Genomic DNA, 13,000 nt, shown 5'->3' with positions numbered 1-13,000 from the left:
TCTTTTAATTGAAGTATTTTAGCTATGTACATTAATTTAATTAATTATATTTTGAGTTTATATGTGTCATTCTGTAATTTGTTTTCCATTTTTTCTCTTCTTTGGTTTTATCTCTCTTGAATATTTTCAGATTGATTAATTATTCTTCAATATTACTTTTTCCCCTCTATGTTGTGCTAAGTCATTCACACTTTTTTATTGTTTACTTTAGACATTACAACAAGTACTCCCATTTCTGTCCATGATAGACTTTTACTTACGGAGGAAGCTTGCAAAATAACTTATCATGGTAACAAGGGAAAGCTGCCAAAAATGGAAACCACATTTTTCTAGGAGATAGCTAAGAGTAAATGAGGCAAGAAAGCCTTGATAATATAAAAGTTAGGAAAACAGAGAGAGAGAGAGAGACAGAGAAACAGAAGAGAACTTACATAAGAGATCAAATGACCATGGTAACTTCCTCATCTGGTAACAGATAACCCTATAGAAGTGACTTGCTACCAAGAAACCTTGCAGAAATAAGAGAAAATCTGTTGAATCATGAATAATGTTGTGGGGTATCAATATTAGTAGGTATCTGGAAAAGCTCAAAATGCAAGGACATACCATAGCCTAAAAGTAAACCAAAGACATCTAAAACGGTAGCATATCCCTTTCTCAGCTCAAATTCTGACAGGATCAAAAAGGTGGTAGGTTGGGAGGTTGGTGGGTGAGCTAGCCAAATATAAAATCGATCTAATTAAAGTCAAAAGAAACTCTAGGATGAATCTGAATGCATAGAGAGGGAAAATAACTTGTATTCTCTTGGAAATAATTTCAATCTGAGTTCCTTCATATCTACATCTTGAAACTATATTTTGTGAATTATTTTGTAAATAATTACTAGAAAGTATAATATGATTATCTTAACTGGTCATAATCTACTTATATTAACACTAATTTAATTTCAATAAAATATAGAAACTTTGTTTCAATCTCACTTCCTATCCCTCTTTATAATATCACTGTTGTATATATTACATTAGTGTGAATATTACAAACCCAACAATAAAATGTTTTAATTATTGCCTTATGCATTCTAGTGTCTTTTTAAAAAGTTAACAGATGTAATAATGCAAAATATATTATAAAGTCTTTTAATATTAACACACATACTTACCATTTCAGGTGTTCTTTATTTCTTTCTTTGGAATTGTGTTACCATTTAGAATTGTTTCCTTTCAGCCAGAAGGCTTTCCTTTAGCATTCCTTGCAAGGCAGGCCTGCTTGCTACAAATACTTTCAGCCTTTGTTTGGACTCCTAAATACTACTAAAATCTGTCGCTTATTGTATTTTATCAGTTTGGGGAAGATTCTTCATTATTATTTCTTCTCATATTTTATTTTTAAATCCTCTTCTGAATTGCTCATTATAGCAGTATATTTTTTAAAATGCAATGTAGTAGATATTCCAGGACAATTTATTAGTTCTTTTTTCAGATCTTTGGCAACACAGTTTCATCTGCAATGTTGAAAATATTTTGTCCAATGGAGGAAACATCTGGTACATTACTTATTTTTCTTATGTTGCTACCTGAACTACTACATACAATAATTAAGAAATATATAAACTCAAATCTCAAACTGGAAGAATTAATATATCTTTAGAGAGCAGCAAAAGACCTCAAGTCATTGAAAATTTTATTTAAAGAGAGAAACATATCAAATAACAATTGAGTATGATAGCATAAAGAAACATATTAAATAAGAATTGAGTATAACAACATAAAGATGGGATATATGATATGTAAAATAGTAAACAAAAACTCTAGAAATTTTTCAAAAAGTGAGAGATATTTTGCCTTTATTTTGGACATTTTTCAAATACCTTTGATATGTATATTTTTCCTTTTATATTTTATAGAGCACAGCAAAATCTATTATCAAGCAGTATTTTTTATCTATTCTTTTCTTGATTGGTAAGAAATGCTTTGTTAAAGCATAGATTTTTTAAGCTTGATAGTGAGTGGAACTCTTGCTGAACTTTATTATAGCTACACAGTTATTTATCTCAATAAGGTCCACAGAACCAAGTCCACCAATATCCATTAGGAAAGTTGTTTCTAGTTCAAAGTGGTTAGCAAAATCTTTCAGGTGGTCATTCAGGTGTGTCAAATTTCTAAACATAAAAAAGATAATCACTAGTTTGGCTTAAAGTACAGTCTAAAATTTTATTTTATTATTTTGACCCAGGCCTAGTTGACCTAATGATATTTTTTTCCAAATGCCCAATATGTTCCAGCACTCACATATTCCTATGTACCTTTGTTCATGCCATTCTCAGGAAAAAAAAAAAAAAGGTTGGCTGGCAGAAGCATACACTAACTGACTTCAAAATATACTATAAAGTTATAATAATTAAAACAGCATGATATTGGTATAAAAGCAAACACATAGACTAATGAAACAGAATCCAGAATACAAAAATAAATTCACTTATACAAGCAACTAATTTTTGACAAAGCCCTCAGAACCATACATTGAAAAAGTACACCTTCTTCAACAGATGGTGCAAAGAAAACAGAATTCTATATGCAGAAGAAGAATAAAACCAAACCCGTATCTCTCACTACATACAAAAATCAACTCAAAATAAACAAAAGACTTGAGTGCAAGAACCAGAAACTATAAAATTACTGGAAGAAAACATACAGGACAAAATTTAATACATGTCAAATAATTTTGGCTAAGACTTCAAAATCACAGGAAACAAAATAAAAAATAGATAGATGGGACTGTATCAGGCTAAAAAGCTTGTGCACAACAAAGGAAACAATCAGCAGAGTGAAGAGGCAACCTGTAGAATGCGAGAAAATATTTGCAAACTATTTAACCACCCAGAGACTAAGATTCAGAATGCACAAGGAACTTGGACACCTCAACACCAAATAAATCATTTTATTTAATAGTGGGCAAAGTATCTAAATAGGCATTTCTTGAAGAAGACATACAAATGGTCAACAGGTGTATGAAAAAGTGTTCAATATTCCTAATCATCAGGAAAATGAAAATCAAAACCATGGTGAGGCAGAGCACAGTGATTCACACCTGTAATTTCAGCATTTTGAGAGGCTGAGCCCTGGAGTTTGGGACCAGCCTGGGCAACATGGTGAGACCTCATCTCTATGACTAGAAAAAAAAAAATTAACTGGATGTGGTGGCACACACCTGTAGTCCCAGTTTGGGATTTGGAATGCTGAGGCAGACGGATTGCCTAAGTTGAGGCTGTTATAACCAAGATCATGCCACTGCACTCCAGCCTGGGCAACAGAGTGAGACTTCAACTCAAAAAACCAAAACAAAACATAGCATAATGAGTTATCATCTCATCCAAGTTAGAATGGCTACTATTTAAAAAGATTAAAATAGCAAATGCTGATGAGGATGTGGAAAAAGGGAAGTCTTATATAATGCTGGTGAAAATATAATTTGGTACAGCCATTATGGAAAAAAATGTGGAGGTTTTTCACAAAACTACAAATAAAATACCTTAGATCTAGCAATCCCACTAATGGGTATGTACTCAATGAAAAGGAAATCAGTCTTTCCAACCCCCAGGTTTATTGCAGCTCTGTTAATAGTTAAAACATGGAATCAACCTAAATGTCCAGCAGCAGATGAATGAACAAAGAAAATGTAGCATAAATTTACAATGTGTTACAATTTAGCCATAAAAAGAATGGAATTTTGTCATTCGCTGCAACCTGAATGAGCCTGAAAACTATTAAGTGAAATAAGTCTAGCACAGAAAGAAAAATACCACATTCTCACTCATGTGGGGAAGCTAAAAATAAATTGAGTTTAGGAAAGTGGAGAGTAGAATTGTAGGTAGTGGAGGCTGTAAAGGATAGAGGGAAGGGGAAAATGGGAAGAAGTTGTCTGATGGATGCAAGAGCTAGACAGGAGGAATGAATTCTGGTGTTCTGCATCATTGTAATGTAAATATGGTTGACTATAATTTATTGTATATTTTCAAAGGGCTAGAAGAGAGTCCTTCTATTTTGAATGTTTACAACACAAATAAATGATAAATGACTGAAGTGATGGCTATGCTAATTACCTGATTTGATCATTATGCATCATATACACATATCAAAATACCACTCCCACATACATATACAATTATTACATGCCAACTAAAAATAAAATAGAAAAAAATCTTGCCGTTGCTCATGTGTGGAATGTTATTTCTTTTCATTACCATTGATCAAATACTCTCTGTTCTTCAATGGCTACTTGAGTCCTAGAGGCTCATGACACCTTCTACAGTCCATCCCACAGCAATAAATACATGATTCCTCCCTTGATGAACAACTGTGCTTGCTACTGCGTAAGTACCATTTGGTTTAAGCATACATTGATTTTTAAATGTTTTATGTGTTTGTTTTGTTTCCCTTAATTGCAATGATCTATTATGTCTATTTAATACAGATCCATTTTTATACTTTCACCTCATTTAATTTCCAGGTGGAGTGGTAGACAACAAAAGACTTTAGTTTAATATCCTGGCCCCTTGAAATAAGAGCTTTGGAATTTTAGAAAATGTACTTAATCCATTTCAGTCTCAATTTTCTTATCCATAAAATGGGAAAATACAATGCATTTTTTACTATGTTGTGAAGAATAAATGAGAATACATAGCTAAATAACCTAGAAAATACTTGGCTCCTAGTAATAAACATTCCGTTTCTTCCTTCCAGCCCTCTCAACAAATCCAAGGCAAAGTTACTGTAAAAATACATTACCATATACCATGTATACAGTATCCCAAAGCAATGTCTGTATTGTAGCTTTCCATAGTAGTATCAAATTTTACATAGTATCAAATTTTACCTAAGAAGAAACTGAAACTCAGAAAAATGAAGTGGCTGCACAACTTCTGATTTCTTTTCACATCAGTATACTTGCCAGTCTCTAATCAAAGGGCTATTATGATCAAGTTCAGCTCAGTAATGGGCATATAGTACACACAAAATAAATAATTTATGTAGATGCATTTTGATGTTAGAATGAGCTCCACTGGCTTCCAAAGTTTCCAGAAACCCCTTAGAGAATCCCAGTATATTTTCTTATCTAGGGTTATAATCCCATCCAGAAAAGGAAAGACAGTCACCAGGGCATTTAAATTTATGATGCTAATAATGACGATAAATAATACCAGGTATTGAAGGAATAATCTCTGCCAGGCACTCTTCTGTGTGTAACATGTACTACCTTATATAATTGTTAATATAACCCTATGAGAGAGTTACTGTTATTGTCCCCATTTACCACATAGGGAAATTAAGGCACAGCAATGTAAAATAACTGCTTATTTAAGCCATTAAATAACTAGGAAGTAGCAAAGTCATGATTGTATCCATTAGTCAGAATCTATAATGCTCTCCCAACTTTTCATTATGGAAATTTATAAACAAATATTCACAAATATACACATAGAGAAAAATAGAATTAAAAAATCAACATATGTTTATCATTCGGCTTCAACAATAACCAATTCAAGGCTAAATTTAGCCTGGCACAGTGGCTCACACTTGTAATCCCAGCACTTTGGGAGGCCAAAGCAGGAGGATAGCTTGAAACCAGGAGTTTCCGACCATCCTGTGCAACATAGTAAGACCTTGTCTCTACAAAAAACAATGACAACAACAACACCTGGTGGTACCACCTATAATTTTACCTACTCAGGAGACAGAGGTAGGACGATCCCTTAGCCCCAAAAGTTGAAGGTTGCAGTGAACCATGATTGTGTCACGACACTTCAGCCTTGGTGATAGAGTGGGATTCTGTTGAAAATAATAATAATAACAATAATGATAATAAATCTTGTTTCATCATCTATACTTTCATTCACTCCCTTATACCCCCACCACTGATTAATTTGACACTAACCCTAGACATAATATTGTTTTATTTTTTTGAAACATGTCTCTAAAGAACAGAACCTCTTTTTAATACAAGCACAATGTTATACATTAAAAAATCATCTGACCGGGCTCGGTGGCTCAGCCTGTAATCCTGCGCCTTTGGGAGGCTGAGGTGAGTGGATTGCCTGAGCCCGCGGGTTCGAGACCTGCCTGGGCAGCGAGACCTCATCTCTACAATAAATCAAAAAATCAGCCGGGCGTGGTAGCGCATGCCCGTAATTCCGGCTACTCCGAAGGCTGAGGCGGAAGGATCGCGCAGCCCAGAAGGTCGAGGCTGCGGTGGCCGGGAGCGGCCACTGCACTCCAGTCTGGGCGACAGAGTGAGACTCCAACTCAAAAAAAAAGAAAAAAAAAGATGTGGGGTACAATTCAGGATTAGGTATAAAAATGGTCACTGTACAGGTAAAGTGTGGACCTACCTTTGGTCCCCACTTTGCCTGGTTTGAGATCAGGTACCCTTATTAATGTTATGACCCCCCTTCCCACTAGCCATTTCTATCTACTGGCAATCCTCTTCTCATGATAATACAGTAAATGTTCAGGGTCTGTTTATGAGTGAGAATATATTGTACTCATTTCCTTTTTTCCCGTGATAAATAACTGAGTTATAGACTCTAAAGAGATCTAAGTCCATAATCTTGTTCTTTTTTATGGTTACATAATATTTTATCGTGTATGTGTACCATATTTTAAAAATATATTTTATTTTAAAGATGTGGGATACAGTTCAGGATTAGAGATACAAGTGGGCCAGGCTCAGTGGCTCAGCCTGTAATCCCAGCATTTTGGGAGGCAGAGTCGAGTGGATTGCCTGAGCTGAGCCCATGGGTTCGAGACCAACCCAGGCAAGCTGGCAAGACCTCATCAATACAATTTAAAAAAAAGTTATCCAGGTGCGGTAGCAAGCGCCTATAGTTCCGGCTGCTTGGAAGGCTGAGGTTGAAGGATCTCTGGAGCCCAGCAGGTCGATGCTGGCGTGGCGGTGAGCATGCTGCTGCACTCCAGCCTGGGCGACGGAGTGAGACTCCAACTCCAAAAAAAAAGGAATACAAGTGGACATAATACAGGTAACATTTGGGCCTCCCCTTGGTCTCCACTTTGCCTGGTATGAGATCAGATACCCTTATGGATGTTGTCCCCCGCATCCCGCAGTATCCTGGTACTGCCAATTCCTTTCTTATAGCATCACAGTAAATGCTCAAGGTCCACTTATGAATGAGAACATGTGGTACTCTGTCCTTTTTTTCTGTGCTAGATCACTGAGTATGATAGAGTCTAAATCCATCCAAGTTGCTGTGAGGTTCATATGTTTGTCTTTCTTTATGGTTGTGTAATATTCCATTGTGTATATGTACCATATTTTAAAAATACAGTCCAGTTTCAATAGGCAGCATTGTTGGTTCCATATTGTGGTTATTGTGCAAAGGCTGCAATAAACATGCATGCGCAGGTGTCTTTTTTGTAGAGTGATTTAATTCCTCCAGGTATATTCCCAGTAAGGGTTTGCTGACTTATATGGAAGGTCAATGTCTAGTTCTTTTAGGAATCACCACACTATTTTCCATAGAGATTGAACTACTTTGCATTCCCACTAACAGTGTAGAAGCTTTCCCTTTTCATTCTCAACAGCATCTGTGTTTTTGTTGTTGTTTTGTTTTGTTTTTGTTTTTTTAATTGATGGTATGACAGTAGATAGGGGTCTTGTTTCATTCTTCTGCATGTTATCATTCTTACTGGAGTTAAGTAAGTATCTCAATGTGGTTTTCATTTTAATTTCTCTGATGATTAGGGAGCCAAAGCATTTTTTCATGTGTCTTCTTTTGTATGTCTTCTTTTGAGAAGTGTCTATTCATGTCTTTTGTCCTTTTTTTTTTTTTGAGTTGGAGTCTTACTCTTACTACCCAGGCTGGAGTGAAGTGCAGTGGCATGCTCACGGCCACCTCAGCCTCGACCTGCTGAGTTTAGGTGATCCTTCTGTCTCAGCATTCCAAGTAGCTGGAACTACAGACTCACACCACCTCACCCAGCTAGATTTTGTGATTTATTGTAGAGATGAAGTCTCACCAAATTGCCCAGGCTGGTCTCAAACCCCCAGGCTCAGGCAATCCTCTCACCTCAGCCTCCCAAAGTGCAGGAATTACAGGCTGAGCCACCGTGCCAGCCTTTTGCCCATTTTTTAATGAAGTTGTTTTATTTTTTCCTTTTAGCATGTTTGAGTTCCTTGTAGATCCTGCATGCTAGACCTTTGTCATATATGTAGTTGGCAAACATTTTTTCCCATTCTGTGGGCTGTTTCCCCGCTCTCTTGATGGTTTCTTTGACTTTGGAGAAGCTTTTCGGTTTGACGATGTCCCACTTGTCCATCTCATCTCTTATGGCATGGACTTTTAGGGTTTTTATCAGGAATAGGTTGCCTATTCCAATTTCTGTAAGGATGTCTCCTTCATTTTCCAAGATTCCTAAAGTTTGGGGTTTCACATTTAGGTCTTTGATCCATTTGAAGTTGATTTTTGTGTATGACAGTAGATAGGGGTCTTGTTTCATTCTTCTGCATGTTATCAGTCAGTTTTCCCAGAACCACTGAATAAATAAGTTCTCCTCTCCCCAGTGGTTGTTGTTGGAGGCTTTGTCAAAGATGAATTGTTTGAGAAATTGAGATATTTTGCTTCCTGAATCTCTATCCTGTTCCATTGATCTATATGCCTGTTCTTGTACCAATACCAGGTCGTTTTGATTATTGTAACCTTACAATAAAGTTTAAAGTCTGGAACTGTGATACCTCCCACTTTATTTCTTTTGTTAGGATTGTTTTGGCTATTCGCAGTTGTTTATGTTTCTATTTGAATATCTGTACTGTTGCTTCCTGGTCTGAGTATAGTGGGTATAGTGTTGAATCTGTAGATTGCCTTTGGTAGGATGGACATCTTAACAATACTGATTCTTCCAGTTCATGAGCATGGAATATTTTTCCACATGTATGTGTCATCTTTGACTTCTTTGAGCAGTGTTTTGTTGTTTTTGCTGTAAAGATCTTTCATTTCCCTGGTTAGGAAGATATTAAGGTATTTCTTTTGTGTGTGTGTGTGTGTGTGTGTGTGTGTGTGTGTGTGTGTGTGTGTGTGTGTGTAGCTCCTACAAATGGGATTGTATTTTTATTTGATTCTCTGCCAAGCTGTTGTTGGTCAATAAGTATGCAACTGGTCAATAAGTATGCACATTTATCTTGTACCCTGATACTTTTCCAAAGTCCTTTATCAGTGCAAGGAAGTTTTGGACAGATTCTCTTGGATTTTCTTTTCTTTTCTTTTTTAAGAGAGAAAGCAGGTCTTGTCCCATGCCCAGGAAGAATGAGGGACACAGACAGCCAGAGAGTGAGAAAGCAGGATTTATTGAGAGGACAGAAAAGCTCCCACAGCAGGAGCAGAACCAAAAGGGTTGCTTCACTTGGATTTTTGAGGTATAGAATCATTTCATCAGTAAAGAGGGATAACTTGACTTCTTTTCCTATTTGGATACCCCTAATTTCCTTCTCTTGTCTGATTTCTCTCACTAGGACTTCCAACACTATGTTGAACAGGAGGGGTGAGAATGGGTAGCCTTGTCTTATTCCAGTTTTCAGGGGAAATGCTTCCAATTTCTGCCTGTTTAGCAATATGTTGATTGTGGGTTTATCATAGATTACTCTTACTATTTTGAGATACATTCCCTACATGCCTAAGTGTTCAAGGTATTTTCTCAAGAAGGGATGCTAGATTTTATCAAAAGCTTTTTCTGCATCGAATGAAATAATCACGTGTTCTTTTTACATCCGTTGATGTATTTAATTACATTCATGGCCTTGGGGATGTTGAACCAGTCCTGAATCCTGGGAATGAAGCCTACATGGTCATGGTGGATGATTTTTTAGATGTGTTGTTGGATCCAATTTGCTAGAGTTTTGATGAGAATTTTTGCATCTATGTTTATCTGAGATATTGGCTTGCTGTTCTCTTTCTTTGTTGGATCTTTACCCAGTCTGGCTATCAGTGTGATGCTGGCTTCATAAAATGATTTGAGGAGAGTCCTGTCTTTCTTGATTGCCTAGAATACTTTCAGTAGTATTGGTATCAGCTCCTCCTTGTATGTTTTGTAGAAGTCTGCTGGAAATTCATCTTGTCCAGGATTGTTTTTGTAGGTAGTTTTCTTATGACAGTCAATTTCTTGTTCTTATCAAATTCTGGGTTCTTATTGGACTATTTAGGATCTCAATTTCTTTTTCTTTCAACCTTGAGAGGCTGTCTGATGTTAGAATGTTTTCCATTTCATTTAAGTTATTGAGTTTGTTTCCATTCAGGTGTGCACAGTAATCTCTGGTAATCTTTTGTATTTCTTCAGGGTCAGTTGTGACTTGACTTTTGCATTTTTTATTGGAATTATTTGGACTTTTTCTCTCTTTTTCTTGACTGTTCTGACTAAAGCTCCATCAATCTTGTTTATCTTTTCAAATAACCAGCTTTTTGTTTCATTGATTTCTTTTTTCAATGGCATTTTTGTCCTCTCTGTCCCATATTTGAGCTTTTACTTTGGTGATCTGTATTCTTCTAAAGTTAGGGTTTTGGTGGTCTTGCCTTTACAGCTCCTTTACGTGATTTGTTAGGCTGTCAACTTGTTCCCTTTCAATTTTCTTTATGTGTATTCATAGAGATGCAAATTCTCTTCTTAGTACTGTTTGCATGCCATCCCAGAGGTTTTGATAAGATATTCCTTTGAATTCATTTTTTTCCAGGAATCTTTTAATTTCTTTTTTGATTTCTATGTTGACCCAGGAGTTTTTCAGCATCATGCTATTTAGTGTCCATATCTTTGTGGGTTTGGGAAAAATTTTGTTGGTGATGATACTAATTTTTATTCCACTGTGGTCTAAGAAGGTACACGGCAATATATCGATCTTATGAAATTTGCTTATGCTTGACTTATGGCTGAGGATGTGGCCAATCTTGGAGCACATTCCATGTGGTGATGAGTAGATTGCATATTTTGTGACTGTTGGGTAGAGTATTCTGCAGTATTCTTAGTATCCTACTAAGTACATTTGTTCAAGCATCAAGTTGAGGTTTCAGATCTCTTTGCTGATTTCTTGCCTTGATGATCTATGTAGGATTGTTAGTGGGATAGTTAAGGCCCCAACTATTATAGTTTTAGAGTCGATATGTTTTTTTAGTTTGCTTAGTAGCTGCTTTATAAAAGTCAGTGCTCCCTATGTTAGGTGCATGTATGTTTAGGATGGATATTTCTTGATGATGAATAGAACCTTTTATCATTATCTAGTGTTCTTCCTTATCTTTTTAAATTTTTGATAGCTTAAAGGTTGTTTTGTCTGATATTACTTTTGTCTGAAAATTTGTTTTCCATCCTGTAACTTCAAGTCCTTGGGCTTCCTTTGTAGTGAGATGAATTTCCTGACAGCAGCAAATTACTGGGTCATGTGTTTTTATCTGGTTTGCCATTCTATGTCTTTTCAGTGGTACACCTAGTCTATTCATGTTCAGGCTGATTATTAAAATTTAAGAGTTTGTCCCTGACATAAAGCTCTTATAAGACTGTTTTGTTTTTGCTTAGCTTTTGTTTTCATATATGTGTGTGCTTCCATTTTTGTGGGTATGCTGTGTGTTCTGCTGCTTCTGTGTTTGTGATCTTGTGAAGTATATGGTGTTTCTTTTGTTCCTTTTTTCTTCTGTGCACAGCATCTTTTTAATGCATCTTCTGTGGAGCTACTCTCAAAGCAGCATATTCTCTTAGAGATTGGCTATCTAGGAAGGATTTTAATTCTCTGTCGCTGATGAAGCTTAGCTTGGTTGGGTATGAAATTCTTGGTTGAAATTGTTTATCTTTGAGAACATTAAAGATTGAGGTCCAATTCCTTCTGGCCTATAGTGTTTCTGCAGATAAGTCTGCAGCAATTCTGACTGGTCACCCCCAATAGGTAGTCTGACCCTTTTCCCTTGCTGCCACTAGGATTTTTTCTTTTAGACGTACTTTGTGCAGGTGAATTACTATGTGTCTAGGAGTTGGCCTTCTTATAAGATGCCTTGCAGTGGTTATCTGGATCTCCTGTGCTTAGATGTATAATCATCTCTCAGACCAGATGAGGAAAGATTTCTTGAATGACTTCATGGAATGTTTGTTCTGAGGTGTTTTCCAATTCTCTTACTATTTCAGGTATTCTGATCAGATGTAGGTTTGGTTTCTTGACAAAATTGCACATGTCTTGAAGAGTTTTCTCTTTCTTCTTAAGTTTTTTTCCCTATATTTTTAATAGATTGGGCTAATTCCATCATTTGATTCTTCTGCTTGGTTAATTCTGCTTCCCATATTTATCAGTTTGTTTTTTAATTCTTGGATGGAGTTCTTTATTTCTGTTATTTCTAAGTTCATTTTCTTGAACCTGCCTAACTCTATTGCAATTTCATTTAGTTTTAGCCCTTGCATTTCTTGATTTTTATTCATTCTATCTAATGATTCTATGATCTCCATAAGTATTTTCTGGGTACTGTCATTATGGAAGATAGCCATTGTTTGTGCCCCAGGAGCTGTTCTTTCTAGCACTGACTCTTTGCTGAGACTCTGATGGTTACTGGGAATTTTTCATTGTTTTTTCTTCATTTGTAGCAGTTTCCTTATCTTTCTCTTTAATTCCATTGCTCAGTGGAAAATGGAGAAACAGGCATGTCTGATATTTGCTCTACGTTTTGTCCTTCCTTGAGCTAGGGTTTTGGGTTTGTTCAGTTATGAAGTAGGGCCATGGTGGAACAGTGTTCTGTCTCTTTACAATTTTGAGTACTTACTAAGGGTGGGGGTGGGTTGCAAAGATTCTAAACATAGTGGTCGGTTATGATGTTTATCTAGTGAATGGGCCAACTGGTACTCACTCTTCATCTCTGCACAATATTACCTTACAGTAGGTATGCTTTCATAGCCCCTGAGTCCAAGACAGGGTATAAGAGGGAAAAGAGAGAACGAAGAAAAAGGTGTAGAAAGAGAGAAAAAGAGGAAAG

This window comes from Carlito syrichta, unplaced genomic scaffold, assembly GCF_000164805.1.
Source record: "Carlito syrichta isolate Samal-C Ts95f unplaced genomic scaffold, Tarsius_syrichta-2.0.1 Scaffold312036, whole genome shotgun sequence".
NCBI lineage: Eukaryota > Metazoa > Chordata > Mammalia > Primates > Tarsiidae > Carlito > Carlito syrichta.
Note: the sequence above shows the minus strand (reverse complement) of the source record.